Source organism: Chrysemys picta, chromosome 1 (assembly GCF_011386835.1).
Source record: "Chrysemys picta bellii isolate R12L10 chromosome 1, ASM1138683v2, whole genome shotgun sequence".
Classification (NCBI taxonomy): Eukaryota; Metazoa; Chordata; order Testudines; family Emydidae; genus Chrysemys; species Chrysemys picta.
This window is the reverse complement of record NC_088791.1, coordinates 186516008-186532894: the sequence shown is the minus strand read 5'-3', so window position 1 is coordinate 186532894 and position 16887 is coordinate 186516008. Positions and strand designations below refer to the sequence as shown.

Below are 16887 nucleotides of genomic sequence, written 5' to 3'. Positions count from 1 at the left end.
ATACTTCTTGCAGAGAAAATTAACAAGTAGATGAAGCTATGGAAATCACTTCATTACACCCAAAATCATGGATAGATTCATACCAGTATTTCACAGTTGTGCAGAAAATGATGAAGTGCTGATTCATAGTCATCACCAGTAAACAACTCAGGAACAACATATTGAAATGTTCAATGGGGTGTGCTTAAGAACTGGAGTTTTGAAAGCTGAAGAAAAATTATTCTTTAGGAGCAATAGATGGAATTTAAGTCTGAGACTCTTGTTCACAATTGAATGCTATTAAGATTGTATTTCTATAGACTTGTAGGGAGACTTATATGTTACGCTCTGTGTTTTTAAAGCTGTGGCATGTGAATAGAAATGTGCTTTCCTCTATTAAATCTAGCTGTGAAATAAGATTTTTTGTTTGTTTGACTTTGGGACCATTTAACATGTTCATTATTTGATCGCCACTGAATGAGAGTGTCATTTGGAATTTGTATGTGGGAGGGAAATAGAAAATGAACTTTTTGTATGAGTGTCAGGGCCAGGCTTTGGGCGGCTGGCTTGCCCTAGTCAGCTGCTAAGTTGTGATCTGAAGACGAACAGCCGGGTCAGGAGGGAGCTGGGTCAGAATGCCAGGAAGTCAGGGTTGGGCACCAAGTTATAGGCAGCAGACAGATAGCAGGGTTGGAGTCGAGCCAGGTCAGGATACCAGGAAGTCGGGCACCAAGTTATAGACAGCAATTGAATAGCAAAGTCGAGGACAAACCAGGATCAGAAACCAGTCTGAGGTCTGTCGCAAACAGGGTCTGGAGAAGAAGCAGGCAGTCTATGGTGTTGCTCAGACTGTTCCTCAGGTGGCTTCCTGGTTTAAATACTGGTATCAGCCAATCAGTGGACTGTGAGGGAGCACCACTCAGGCCTTGCTGGGTGGTACTTTTTGCCCAGCCTAGCTTCACAGGGTCCTCCTGAGGGACCTCAGGCTATGCCTCAAGTGGCAATGCAGAGATAGCAGCAGCCCAGAACCTCTATAGTTCCAGATTCTAGTCCTGCAGGTTCTTACATCGAGGTTCATGCATTAAGATGCAGAAGTTGCAGGTTTGATCCCCACTTCCCAGGATCCACCCAGGGATGTCAGTGTTACACATTAAATAACACTGGTCTACAATTTTTGAGAAGTCGTCTGCTTCAGAGATAAAATGTGCTATTTATTATGTATTTTGATGTGCTGAATTCAAATATGACAATTAAAACAACTGATTGGCTACTATTTCTAAGATATTTAAGTTTTTACATTTTATGTCTATGTCTATTGTGTAGATAGTAGAGTTTTAATCATAAATTGTAAACCTAGGTCTTTTCATGTGTTTATGGTTGCTTTACATGATATTTCACCTGTCCTGTTTATGTAACACTTTAAAAATCAGCAAAAGGGTGTTATAAATAAAATGTATTATGAAACAAAAGGCAAAAAACTATTATGTACATAGTTTAGTCCTATTCAGTGTCTACTGGGTGCTTCTTGGCTTGTCTCTTGTATTCATTAAATGGAGCATCTCTTGTCACTGTCCCGCAATAGTCTGCAAACATTGATGGGCTCCATTTGCCCTGATAGCGTTTCTCCATTGTTGCAATGTCCTGGTGAAATCGCTCGCCGTGCTCGTCGCTCACTGCTCTGCTCACTTTGGCTAAACAGAAATGTGTCCCTTTCCAAAATCAAACACTGACAAATAAGAGAGCACGACACTGTATGATTTCTAGAGCTGATATAGGGCAATTTGTTCAGCAGAGTGATGTAAAGCTTCGTTAGGATTGCATCATCCATGACTTCTAGGAATAACATGATGCAATTCATATCATGTATGATTGCATCATTCATTGTTTTGCCTAAAAAGCAAGTACTGTCCAAACCCAGTCATAGATTTATTCATAGATCCAGTCAAAGATGTATTTTAGTCATTTCTGGTTTAAATTGAGATCCCTTCCCTTTATAACTTATCCTCCGCCATTCCCAAGTCAAGGGTTGTATATACTGACCCAATAGCATATCTTGGAAACTAGAGCCAGTCAACAATTTTAAGCATCATTTTCGTTCTCAGTGACCTAGAATTAGTAAAGTTTGACTACATTTATTTCAGAAGCATTTTGGCTGTAGAGCAGTGTAATCGATTGCTCACTTCCTTGCCCAGGGAGCCCATTATGTTTACTTCTCCAATGTGTCTAAGCCTCACTGCTGTAAATTTAAAACCTCATGTGCTTTCCAGACCTGGGATTCTTCCATGCAACAATACTTCCGCCCATATTCCAGGCTGACTTTTCACTTAGAATACATTTCATCTCCAACCAATACTTATAGTAAAATGGTGCTTAATTTACCATATTTGAGATAAAACAAAACAAAAAATCTAATGTCTTATACAGCCCATGCTGAATATATTGTTTTTTCATTTTCAAAGAACTGTATACGCACAAACTAACTAATCTTCCCATTGCCTCTTTAAGGTAGGTAGACAAATATATCCCCGTCTGTGAAATGGTGATAATAGTGCAGAGAGATTGCCGCCTTCAAAGTACACATTACCATGATATTGTTGTTTGACCTTGACCTTGCACAGAAACATGATGTCCTGAATTCCACCCATGGCACATATAAGAGAACAGGAGGTTTCCTTCCTTGTGTGAGCAAAATTTGGACATTTGTTCATAAACGTGTAAATCGTGCTGCTCCCAAGAAGATTTAGGACTTTACCTTTTTCAGTGGACAGTATAGTTTTTTGCAGTGTTTGTTTCCAAGAAGTCATCTGTCCTCCTGCAATCACATTGCCAAGTTAACTCTGTGCGTGTAAGAGAGAGCCCAGTTAATTTTCTGTATGGAAAGGGATTTCTTATGAAGCCCACGTTGCCCTTTATGATAAAGGTTTTATAAAACCAGTACTTAGTGATGTGACAGCACAAAGTGACAGAATTTATTTGTTGTCTGGATAAACTGCCCACAAGTAGCAAAGAAAGACATAGCAGTACTGCCCGGCTGTTCTCTACAGAAGTAATGGAAGTCATTCAGCTATAAGACACATTCAGCTTTTGTGATCACCAAGTCCTGTCTTTGAAAGCACCAAAACAACAGGAGGGTGTGGAACTATGTCCAATATGCTAAACTAGGCAGTATTTCCATTATTGAAATGACACATATTATAATGCAACTATTCTAGGCTGATTTCCATAAAACTGTATTATGATGGCACCTGCCATCTCACTGCTGAACTGATCGCTATGCTCAGCATTTGTCCCTAGGGAAAGATACAGCACTTTACGATTGCATAAACAAGATCTTTGCAGGAGGAGTATGTTGACATTTGAAGGTCAAACATGCTACAACACTTCTCCCCTTAATTCTCCTCTCCCTTCCTCTTCCCGCGCCCATTTTAGGCACAAAAACAATTCTATTTGTTGTTTTGGGGTTTTAAATAACTGTTAGTAAAAGCTTTCCCATGAAGAAGTAGTGTAAAATAAAACTTCTGTGTATCAGGAGACATTTTGTATTCAACATAGCTATTTTAAAAAAATTTCTTACTCCTAGTAAATTTACAGAATGCATAATTTAAATTGAAAATTATATAGGTCCTGGATTCCCTGTGGTGTTGCTCCGCACTTGGCTGAGGCTCAGGGGTGACGCCAGCCTCTACCCAGTGGCGGGCTGAGGTGGGCCTTAGTCCTTCGTGTCCTCTTTTCCTCACCCCCCCCCCCACCATGAGTCCCTGCATGTGTCCTGCTTTTGCCTTTTGAAAAGATGGTCACCCTATAGCAGCTTCATGTAATATAGAAGTTCAGGTCTTTGAATCACTGTAAATACAAGCTTTCATATGAAATAGATATTCTAAAAAAAAGTATTGGCTTTATTTTTTCTTGTAAATATTGGTCTTGTGACAAAGAAAAGAGAACTTTAACTCACATGCTTTTTCATTTTCACTGTAAGCAACATTTTTCTGAACCATGATTTTTTTTCAATGAAATTTTTCATCAAAAATTAAAATAAGCCCTGCAAAGAATTTTGACATATTTTAATCTTCTTCCGACATCTGACGCTTTTTTCAACCAGCAACAGAGCAGGCTGCAATTATTATAATAAAAAAAAGTACAAAACTTGAAGAAGAAAAAAAAAAAAAAAAAAAAAAAGTTTAAACCCCTCAACTGTAGCTATAACTCAGGCTGAAGTGTACATCAGATTAGTGTTATCACCTGTTTATCCCTTTGGGTTAATGACAATGGAACGTTCTTACTTACATTAGTTACAGACAGAAGAAAAATTTTATTTTACAATATTCATTTGAAAAAATTAGGTTGTTGATGGCAAATTGGTTGTTGGGTGCTAGTTCTTTTTAAGTTTGCACATTTATGCTGCATACGACAATACCAACTAATCTACGTTGTAAAAATTAATATCTTCATAACTTGGAGATTTTTTCTATTCAGATCAAACATAAAATTAATCTTTCCACATGTGTTAATGAATGTGAGATTGGTATCACATTTACATTTCAGTTTTAGTTTGCTATAGAGTTAAATGGAACTAACTTAAAATTCTTGGACTTGTTTACAGACCTCCAAGCTTATTTATAATAAATAATGGTTTAAACCTCTTAGTTGGGAGGAAAACAAAACCCCTATGATTTAGAAGACTTTTCTAATGACTAATTAAGGGACAAAATTATGGTATAAATCAGTGATACTCTGAACTCAGTGGTTCAGGAGCCAAATTAGTGATCAGCATTACCCAAAAGAACCACAGTAGTGAGAATTCATTGTTTCATTTACTATTTATATATATAATTGTTTCATTTTTTCTCTCTCTCTCTCAAAATAGTAAATGAAGCAATATTATATATATATAATTCATTTACTATTTTGAGAGTATATACTTCTCAAATGAAGCAATAAATATATATATATATTGCTTCATTTACTATTTTGAGAGTATATAAATACATATATATTTGAGAATATATATATATATATATATATATATATATATATATATATATATATATATATATATATAGTATTCTCACAGCAAAATGACTGATCAACTACAAATGGTTAATAACCTAGTAAAAGCATTCTGATTGGTTAATAACTAAATCACACAGTGTTTTATTATCATGTGCTGCAAAGAGTAGCAGGAGACATATTAAAGAGCCACTTGTGGTTTGCGAGCCTGAGTCTGAATATCACTGGTATAAAGTAAAATTTGCTCAAGGAAAATAGGTGGACCTAGAAGATTTAAAGCAAAGGTTAATGTGAACTATTTCAATTTTGATTAAGACCTTAAAATATGCAAAAACAGAAACAAATTGCTTAATCTGCTCAAGTGTTTTATAGTTTACTTTGCTCAAGTATTTTTTCAGTGTGCATCTGATCTTATTTTTTTATTTATTTTTCACTGAATTATGTCTACAGGTCTGGGATTCTAGGTCTAGTCCTTTACTCATTGTGGAACTCCTGAGTTGACAGTTCAAAAATAGTTCCTGGGTGGGTGGGTGGTTGGATTTATATAGATATAGATAGATATACACACACACGCAGACACATGGCAACAAAAATTATGTGGTAATGGTTGAGGAGGAAGATTTCTGGGGACTGTTTCCTTCTTACACTAATATCTTGCATGATACAGTAGTTCCTGTAGGGTCTAACATTAAATTCGTTCTTGCTGTGCAAAATATTTAAATCTACCCTAATTGTGATTAGATCATTGTATTTAGGTCAAAGGAAAATTGAGTCATACCAATTTATTGAGAGTTTATCTGGGCAAATTAATCTGACCTCTGCAATAATGACAGTTTTTTGGGACGAGGGGCAGTTTCTATGCAGAAGGTAGAAAAATAGATCAAGTCAAATATATGAACAGTGCATACTTTTTTCTCTGTTGTCTGATCTTGCATGCTTTGCAGGAAATATTTTTTTCTTTCACTTTAATGGTTCAGTATGTTTTTTTTCCAATAGTTTTTGCATATATTTTCTCTTTATAATGAAATGGAGTCTTCAAGCTACCACTTACAGTGACTTTTTATACTATAGAAGAACACAAATTCCCTACCTTCCAAAATACCTGCCATAGGATCTCTACCTCAGTTTCATATGTCCCATAACCACAAGCCAGTGATGGGATTCTCAGTACTGATTTCAAGTCCCCCTGCAAGTTAGCTTTTGCAGTAGGTTCACCTAGTTGTAGTTAATATGCAAAAGGTAGTGTTTTAAAGGAAATGCTTTATTTTCCTGTTTTAAATTTGGGAAGATGAGGGTAAATCTAAAAAGCATGTGTGATGCACCTGGGGTGCAGCCTCGGAGCTGTGGGAACCAGCTCCAACACGCAGCTGGGTTGGGGACGCAGCCACAGGCTCTGTTATCACCCAATGCTCACACAAACTAGGCTACTTGAGTTCAACAGCAGATACCAGACAGTTTCCCAGGTCCCCAGGCATGCACCCCCCCCTTGGGAGTATAAACCCAAAATTATACTGTCTTGCACTGCACAGGGATCTGATATTAATAAGTTCACCCCTTCCTCAATGTGGAGAGGAATATGCTTGTGTTAAACCAAGCTGAGATTTTTACCAGACACTTTCAAAGTCACACTGGGTTAGATTAACACACAAACAAGTTTATTAACTACAAAAAGATCGATTTTAAATGATTATAAATGATAGCAAACAGATCAAAGCAGATTACCTAGTAAATAAATAAAATCGCAAACTAAGCCTAAAATACTAGAAAGATAGGATATGAATTAGCAAATTCTCACCCTGGCTGATGATACAAGCAGGCTTGCAGTTTCTTAAGGGCCAAGCAACACTTGCTTTGAAGTTTGGGATCCCCACCCCAGTTCCCAGTCCTTTTTTTCAGGTCTTCTCTCAGATGATGTCACTCCCTGCCTTGTATAGCTTTAGCATATGGTGGGAACCCTTTGTTCTAAACTCAGTTCCCAGCCCAGTTTGTGGGGAAAATACAGGTACCCAAAATGGAGTCCAGAGTCATGTGGACTGATCACATACCCTTGCAGAGTCATAGCAGCCATTACTTTCAAGCTGCCTGAAATGTCCACAGGGAGGCTCACCAGGTGAGGGATAAGCTTCTCTTAAGGCCTATTGTTTTCCCTAATGGCCCATTGCCCTGAGTGGGCCCTTCACAACCAGCTATTTAGACTGGAAGCATCTTGCCTAGTGGGTGTCAGCAAGGTGTGACTACATGTGAAATAGATACATAGTCACTATTCTTAACTTCAGATACAAAAATGATACATGCATAAAAATAGGATAATGATATTCAGCAAATCAGAACTTTTCCAATGACACCTGACATGAATTATCTTGTACAAAATGCATTATAATCATATCATAAATAATACCACTATGAAGAATATGGGGTGCAGTGTCACAGCATGTTTCCTGTCTTTTAAATGATTTATATACACAGGCAAAACTTTATACATCAGTCGAATTAAGGATGTCACTTAAGCAAATTAACTTAATTATGCTTGCCACTCACTTATTAACTCTTAATTACCAGTTTGTCACAATCTTCATGTTCTGCTCTTACTGAAATCAGTTAGAGTTTTGTTACTGATTTCATCTGAAACAGGAGCAGGTCTTTGACAGGGGGTTTAGAAAAATCCATGCAGTGCCATTGTCTGTCTGAATTAGATTGAGATTTGTAAGATTGTGGAGATTTGTAAAATTGAGTATTTCAATGCAGGTATTCTATGGAAGCCTGGATTTTGTGCTTTCACAAGCTCAGGTGACATATGTATATGAAGTATCATTTTCTTTTAAAAAAAGAACAGGAGTACTTGTGGCACCTTAGAGACTAACAAATTTATTAGAGCATAAGCTTTCGTGGACTACAGCCCACTTCTTCGGATGCATATAGAATGGAACATATATTGAGGAGATATATATACACACATACAGAGAGCATAAACAGGTGGGAGTTGTCTTACCACCTCTGAGAGGCCAATTAATTAAGAGAAAAAAAAATTTTGAAGTGATAATCAAGCTAGCCCAGTACAGACAGTTAGATAACAAGTGTGAGAATACTTACAAGGGGAGATAGATTCAATGTTTGTAATGGCTCAGCCATTCCCAGTCCTTATTCAAACCGGAGTTGATTGTGTCTAGTTTGCATATCAATTCTAGCTCAGCAGTTTCTCGTTGGAGTCTGTTTTTGAAGTTTTTCTGTTGTAATATAGCCACCCGCAGGTCTGTCACTGAATGACCAGACAGGTTAAAGTGTTCTCCCACTGGTTTTTGAGTATTTTGATTCCTGATGTCAGATTTGTGTCCATTAATTCTTTTGCGTAGAGACTGTCCGGTTTGGCCAATGTACATGGCAGAGGGGCATTGCTGGCACATGATGGCATATATCACATTGGTAGATGTGCAGGTGAACGAGCCCCTGATGGTATGGCTGATGTGATTAGGTCCTATGATGATGTCACTGGAATAGATATGTGGACAGAGTTGACATCGGGGTTTGTTACAAGGATAGGTTCCTGGGTTAGTGGTTTTGTTCAGTGATGTGTGGTTGCTGGTGAGTATTTGCTTTAGGTTGGGGGGTTGTCTGTAAGCGAGGACAGGTCTGTCTCCCAAGATCTGTGAGAGTAAAGGATCATCTTTCAGGATAGGTTGTAGATCTCTGATGATGCGCTGGAGAGGTTTTAGTTGGGGGCTGAAGGTGACAGCTAGTGGTGTTCTGTTATTTTCTTTGTTGGGCCTGTCTTGTAGGAGGTGACTTCTGGGTACTCGTCTGGCTCTGTCAATCTGTTTTTTCACTTCAGCAGGTGGGTATTGTAGTTTTAAGAATGCTTGCTAGAGATCTTGTAGGTGCTTGTCTCTATCCGAGGGATTGGAGCAAATGCGGTTATATCTTAGAGCTTGGCTGTAGACAATGGATCGTGTGGTGTGTCCTGGATGGAAGCTGGAGGCATGTAGGTAAGTGTAGCGGTCAGTAGGTTTCCGGTATAGGGTGGTATTGATGTGACCATCGCTTATTAGCACAGTAGTGTCCAGGAAATGGACCGCTTGTGTGGATTGATCTAGGCTGAGGTTGATGGTGGGATGGAAATTATTGAAATCATGGTGAAATTCCTCAAGGGCTTCTTTTCCATGGGTCCAGATGATGAAGATGTCATCAATGTAGCGCAAGTAGAGTAGGGGCGTTAGGGGACGAAAGCTAAGGAAGCGTTGTTCTAAGTCAGCCATAAAAATGTTGGCATATTGTGGGGCCATGCAGGTACCCATAGCAGTGCCGCTGACTTGAAGGTATATATTGTCCCCAAATGTGAAATAGTTGTGGGTGAGGACAAAATCACAAAGTTCAGCCACCAGGTTAGCTGTGACATTATCGGGGATACTGTTCCTGATAGCTTGTAGTCCATCTTTGTGTGGAATATTGGTGTAGAGGGCTTCTACGTCCATAGTGGCCAGGATGGTGTTTTCTGGAAGATCACCGATGGATTGTAGTTTCCTCAGGAAGTCAGTGGTGTCTCGAAGATAGCTGGGAGTGCTGGTAGCGTAGGGTCTGAGGAGAGAGTCTACATAACCAGACAAGCCTGATGTTAGGGTGCCAATGCCTGAGATGATGGGGCGTCCAGGATATCCAGGTTTATGGATCTTGGGTAGCAAATAGAATACCCCTGGTCAGGGTTCTAGGCATGTGTCTGTACAGATTTGTTCCTGTGCTTTGTCAGGGAGTTTTTTTAGCAGATGGTGTAGTTTCTTTAGGTAATCCTCAGTGGGATCAGAGGATAATGGCCTGTAGAATGTGGTGTTAGAGAGGTATCTAGCAGCCTTCTGGTCATATTCCAATTTATTCATGATGACGACAGCACCTCCTTTGTCAGCCTTTTTGATTATGATGTCAGGGTTGTTTCTGAGGCTGTAGATGGCGTTGTGTTCTGCATGGCTGAGGTTATGTGGCAAGTGATGTTGCTTTTCCACAATTTCAGCCTTTGCACGTCGACGGAAGCAATCTATGTAGAAATCCAGTCTGTTGTTTTGACCGTCCGGAGGAGTCCACGCAGAATCCTTTTTTTTGTAGTGCTGGTAGGGAGGATTCTGTGGGTTAGTATGCTGTTCAGAGGTATGTTGGAAATATTCATTTTCTTTTAGTAATACAGTATCTTTTATGTGGAAATTTGTATATAAAAATGACTACTCAGCTCATAGCACCATACACAATTCAAAGCGAATACAGTCTTTGGCTGTTACTCTTAGATAACCATTTTGTTCAGTAGCTTACATCGATTGGGGGCTTCTACAATTTAACAGATAGGGTGAGCTGCATATAGATGGGGAGACTTCTGTGAGGTCACTGATTCCTGTGGGGCAGCACAACAACAATATCTTAGAGATTTGGAAAGAACCAACACTTGCTAGGTGGCAGCAAAATGTACTACACCCTGCCTCGCTGGAACACGCACTGTTGTATGAGAAGGGAAGATGAATGAATATGCTGGTATTATGGTGATGCAGTATTTTGTTTATTAGGGGTCCTTGTCAGTTGGTTAATGGTAGCTAGTTAGCTGGCTGGAATGCTGGGTTTGACGTTCCAGAGGTTTACACTGTAATATGTACCTTCAAATGCTTGTTCTAAAATCTTCATTCTTGACCCTCCTTCTTTCAATTAATTCATTACCATGTTGCTTCTAATATTGTCTGTTTCACCGGGGTGTGTAGAATTCCATTAAACTTAGTTTTATTCTGCGTTTTTATACTACACAAACTATCTTTGCCAATCTAGCTGTGAATTGGTTATCTTTCTTATTTTTGTGATGGATCAAACTCATTGCCATTTGTTTCAACTGCACAGTAGAGCATGCCCCATGCAGGACTCTCCAGTGACTGGGTATGCTGTGGCACTGTAACTGAGAGAAGGGAGATTTTCTTGTAGTCTCAGTGCTGGCACTCAGGCAGCATGGAGAAGGAGGAAACAACCCTGGCTGGAATGCAGAGAGGTGAGGAGTGCAGGGAGAAAGGATGGAGGCAGGAACTTGGGGACAAGATCGGGGGGGAGGGGGAAAAGGTTTGGTTTAGTGCAGGGGTGGGCAAGGTTTGGCACGCGGCTCACCAGGGTAAGCACCCTAGCAGGCCGGGCCAGTTTATTTACCTGCTGACGCGGCAGGTTTGGCTGATCGCGGCCGCCACTGGCCGCGGTTCGCCGTCCCGGGCCAATGGGGGCGGCGGGAAGTGGCGCGGGCGAGGGATGTGCTGGCTGCAGTTTCTCGCCGCCCCCATTGGCCCAGGACGGTGAACCGCAGCGAGTGGGGGCCATGATCGGCCGAACCTGCCGCGTCAGCAGGTAAATAAACTGGCCCGGCCCGCCAGGGTGCTTACCCTGGTGAGCCGCGTGCCAAACATTGCCAACCCCTGGTTTAGTGTGATATCAGCACACAGGAACGCTTTGGCAGTGGTAGGGTTAGTAACCAATTTTCCAGGGTGACATTCAACTACTTTAATAGCTAGATGGTCTTTTCTTTTTCTGCAATCTCCTGACTCATTCATCAGGGTGAATTAGAGGGTGCCTGTTGCCTGTAGGACCCCTGCCTCATTTGTTGCTGAAGTTGGAAGATGTGTAGTGAATGAGATGGGGGACTTCAGAAAGAAAAACCTTAGTTCTGACATTTCCTAATTCTGGAGTGGTTGATTTTGCAACCAGATTTGGGTTGTTTTGCCATGTATCATGTTTGAGAGGCGCACCTTGATTTGTGGTGCAGCATTTTTGGACCACTATAAGAAAACTTGATTATCACATCAGTTATGACCTGGAGAGTCCAAACTAAATGGAAGATTTTCAGGTAACCTTGCTCTGATGACTTGGAACATGAGGTTGGGGTAATGGACATTGTTAATAAGTGAGAGGGAGAAAGGAGGGCATTTCACTGCAAGGTCAGATATAAGATGCCATTTCCCTTTAAAGAAGGGAAGAAAAAAAAAAACCCTAGAAAAGCAAATGTATTTAAAGCCTATATGAACCACCGTTAGATGCTGCAGTGCTTTAAAATGATTTTTAACTGATGCATCTGTAAAAGTGCCAGACCTTGTAATGAAGCATATTTAAATGGTTTTGCATCTAAACAAATGCATTCTCTATTTGCATGGTGTGTAAAATCTGAATGACACTTGCATTCTATCTGAAAAAGAGGGAACAGACGTTTTCATTATCAAATGCAGTCAAGCAGAAAAGTATCAAAGTGAGCAGAAATTCCCATTTACAGCTATGATTGAAGCATTACTTGGAGTGAAAAAAGGGCCAAGGAGAATAGCCCAGTTTTATACAGTTACGTAACAGGATATTTTATGACTAGAAAGGATTGTTGGACACTTTTTGGCAGCATCCCTTGAGTACATGAGACTTAAGGCTCAGTTGCACCCGTTTTAGACTAACTGAGCTATTGGCTGCTGCCTACCACTTCATTAGGTTTTGTTTCTCTTTTCTGTCGTAAGTACACATTACACACTTTCTATAGTTCATTATTTCATTGAGGCAGATGTTGCCCCCTTGATTATGCATTAAAACTTACAAAATTCTGGGGACAAAGGCCTAAAAATAAAAATGTGGTATCAGGTATTGGGGCTTCTCAAAAAGATGAATGATCATTATTTATATACGGTAGAACACAGAGCCCTGGGTCAAAATTGGGGTTGTGTTGTGCTAGACTCTCTACTGACATAGAGACAGACATAATCCCTGCCCCAAAGAGCTTATAATCTATTTCCTTTTATTTCCCGAGGGTGTAACTCACCTGATTTCTTGTGTGTCCCATGCACAGGACAAGCTGTCCTCATGCATCTTGTGCCATCATAGGATGCATGGAAAATGGTACTATTTAATGTGTATGATTTGCAAAATTATGTTGGAGGAATTTAGTGATTAAGAATGACAGTACAATTAGAGTCAGCATTTAAGGTAAATCAATTTTATATCCTATCAAGATACATTTGTTAATTGAAGCCTATAATTTTCTGTACTCTGACACTGTGGCTCAACCACGCTCCTTGTGTAACTTTTTTGACTTTAGGTGAGTTACACTAAGGGTGAATCTGGTCATATGTCAATGTTAAAAAATCTCATTCTTCTTGGATTTTTATTTAAATATAACTTTATAAAAATGTCCTTTATCTCTTCAGGGGCATGGAGTATGTCTCAATCCCTTTTTGTAAAGCACTGTGTAAACTTCTGTCCTTTCCTGAGGCCAGGGCATTTCTCCCTACCCAGCATTGCCCTGAGTTAGTGGTCCAGCAGCTCTTCTTTGTAGTGCAGCTTTCAGGAATCTAAAGTGCAGTGAACAGCATAGTATTCAACCTCAGAAGATGTAACCCATAGCTTCATTTAGATGGTAGTATACTGCATACTACTAATTCAGCCATTGATAAATAGGTGGAACATAGCTCTAAAGTGTTCCAACCTGCATCATCTTCAGTGCTTTAAACTAACAATCCCGCTGTGGGTTAGGGATGTGATTAGTGAAAATCACACCTCTGTAGTCCAGTTCTTTGCCTCTCAGTTCTAGAAGTGCCATTGTTGCCTTGCTTGATTTGACCAATGATGAGTCATAAGAAAAAGACAAATTGATTATCAATTACACAAATGGAAAATGACTGCCTAGGAAGAAGTTCTGCAGAGAAGGATCTGGGGTTTATAGTGGATCACAAACAAAATATGCGTCAACAGTGTTAAACTGTTGCAAAAAAAGTGGACACCATTCTGAGATGTATTAGCAGGAGTGTTGTAAGCAAGACACAAGAAGTAATTCTTCCGCTCTACTCAGCACTGATAAGGCCTCCACTGAAATATTGTGTCCAGTTCTGGAAGGATGTGAACAAATTGGAAAATGTCCAGAGTAGAGTAAGAGAAATGCTTTAAGGTCTAAAAAATTAGGAGAGATTGGAAAAAATGGGTTTGTTTCGTTTGGAGATAACACTGGGGGGAGAGGAGGACGTGATGATAGTGTTCAAGCATGTAAAAGTTGTTATAAAGAGGAGAGGGTGATAAATTGTCCACTGAGGACAGGACAGAAAGTAATGAATAGGGCAGACAAACACCTGTTAGGGATGGTCAAAATATTGGTCCTGCCTTTGTGCAGGTGACTGGACTAGATGACACATCGAGGTCCCTTGCAGTCCTACATTTCTGTGATTCTATGATTCAGTTCCCTGCTTCCTTATAAGTCACTGGCCAGAGAGACTGTTACCTCTATCTCACTTCGGCACCATTCAGCAGAGGCTGAATGTGCTGCACAGCAGCTACAAATGTTTGTGTCTTATCGGTTCCATGAGGCCACGGAGCTCACAAACTCATTGTGAATGCAGAGTAATAATCTATCCCTGTGGGGTTTTTGTTATTATTGTAAGTAAATTGCAAGCATTATGGTGTGGCACACTGGGGTGATAAAATCCATTCCCCCCCCCTCCCCCCCAGAAATTTGCTGACTTTGGCTTTTAATGACTTAAAATCACTAGCATCGAATACAGGAGAAAAAAATCAGTTGGACTACAAATATCATCGATCATTAGCAAATGGAGGCACACTCCTTTTGCTGAAGTGTGATATTGAAAAACTTTCCCTGTTAGTTAATTTTTAAAGCAGACTTTTTAAATCAATAAGTAATTCTCAAGAGCCAGCACAGAGTCAGTAGCCAGCACGTTTCCTTGCCTAATAATAAACATATAATTACTTCATTATAACTCATTTAACCATTATTTCAACATGTAAGCACTGGACCATTTTTGTTCATTCATTTGAAATGTGAGTACTTTAATTTTCTTGGAGGTTGCTAGAAACAAGTATGCTTCAGGGAGCAGATAAACTCATGCCACTTGAATCATGTATTCTTCTTTGAGTGCTGGTCCCTATTTGTATTCCACTGTGGGTACCCATGCACTCCATGTGCCAGAGCTGAAGAATTTTGAAAGCAGTATCTGTTGGTCTGCACATGCTCCCTCATCCTCTTTTTGCCCCTGACTGAGGATATAAAGGGTGGAATGGGTGACCACCTCTCCAGTTCCTTCTTACCATCACATAGTCTGGGTTGCAACCTCTAATATCTGGAGCTTCATCTTTATTCCTTTATCTACGCGCACACACACACCTATATGAAATGTATCTGTAAATAGATTTTAGAAGACGTTAGGATTTATAGTTTTATATAATAGTTTTAAATGTTTTGTAATTAGTTCACCTCCCTGACCTGGGGAGCCCCCTATACACCCCCAGACCGTGTTTCAGTACAGTACTATGCCTACCACTCCTGGCTTAAATTTGTGCCTGTGCTACTTCTCAGTCAATGATAACCATCAGTGCTGCTTATACTGCCTTGGAGAACCTCACATCGAAGCAAAGTGCAGTATATGCCAATCGTTCTCTGAGAGGGGTGGAAACTTTGCCTCAGAAAGCATCCAGTAGAAAAGGCCATGAGGCTGCAGTTGGACTTTGGCAATGATGCAACTCCTCTCCTACTTGAGGGGGAGTGTAAACACCGAAAACTCCATCTTCACCCCGGCGCAGATTTAGACTTCATCAGGACATCCTTAAATTCAATCACAGCAAGCCCTTACCTGCCAATGAATAGGTTTCAAAAAGTGTATTCACCAAACCAGGAGTCCATGAGCACCATAATAGCTGTTTTGCCAAAGTACTATCATCTCTGGTATGGTAGAAGAATCCTCACCATGTATACTTGGGCGTTTCCTTCCTTGCTACCCCATCGGATAGGACAACTGTTACAGTCACTTCCCTGTTGGACTGGGGAACTGACTTGGGCAACCATACAGTGCAGGGCACCTGGACATTTCAAGAGTCCAGAATGCTGTCCAGTATTTTGGAATTGCGAGCAGTTCAAAGGGTTTGCAAAGCCTTTCTCCTTTTATTCACGATTGCAGTGCCCGCATGATGTCAGACAATATCATGACCATCTTTTACATCAACAAACAGGGAGGAACGAGATGCATCCCACAGTGTGCGGAAGCAGTCTGTGGAACAGGTGCACCAGTAGTCACATCAGACTATCTTCTAGAGACCCAGAAAGTGCCAGCAGACATTTTGCTGTTGACCACAAAATCAATCAAAAAGGTTTCCTAGACTATTCGTTGCCATAGCAGAAAGAGTCTGGAGTCAAGCTATATCCTCCCAAAGAATCTCTAAGTGGATCTCAGGCTTTATTTTGCTCTGCTATCAGCATACACTAACTTAATAGTATAAGCTGTCTGATCTTCCTCCCCCATCTCATGGGGTAAGGGCCCATTCCATAAGTGCTCAAGCAACATCTATGGCGTTGCTTCAAGAAGTACCTTTACTTGATATCAGCAAAGCAGCTCACATGGAGTTCCATCCACATGTTTGCGAGGCATTAAGGTTTAGTTCAGGTCTCCTCTGCTGAGGCATCCTTTGGAATGGTAGTCGTTCATTTGGCTCTGTCATCTGCATCCTCGCACCCCTCCTCCTACTTAAGTATTGCTTGTCAGCCACCTATAGTGGAATACACATAGGGACCAGCACTGAACGAAGAAGTTACTCACCTTTGTTACTGGAAGCTCTTAGAGATATTTGGTCCCTGTCTGCATTCCACTTCCTACCCTACTTCCCCTCTTCTTCAGTTCATCTTTTGGATTCCCGGTAGAGAAGGAACTGGAGAGGCAAGTGCACTGCCTCACCCTTTATTGCCTTAGACAGAGGCACAAGAGGGCGAGAGTGCCTGTGCACACCAACAGACACCGCTTTCAAAATGCTCCAGCTCCAGGCGCATGGCGTGCAGGTGTACCCACAGTGGAATGCAGATAGGGGTGACACATCTCAAAGACTCTCCAGATACCAAGGTAGGTAACTTCGTCTTCCTACTGTCCAGACAACATCCAT

At 40.5% G+C, this 16887-nt stretch overlaps 1 protein-coding gene across 10 annotated transcripts in view; it reads left to right on the top strand.

Annotated features, from left to right (window-relative positions):
- APP (amyloid beta precursor protein) overlaps positions 1 to 16887 on the top strand; it is a 323444-nt gene that overhangs the window by 124969 nt on the left and 181588 nt on the right. The gene's annotated exons all lie outside the window — the stretch shown is intronic.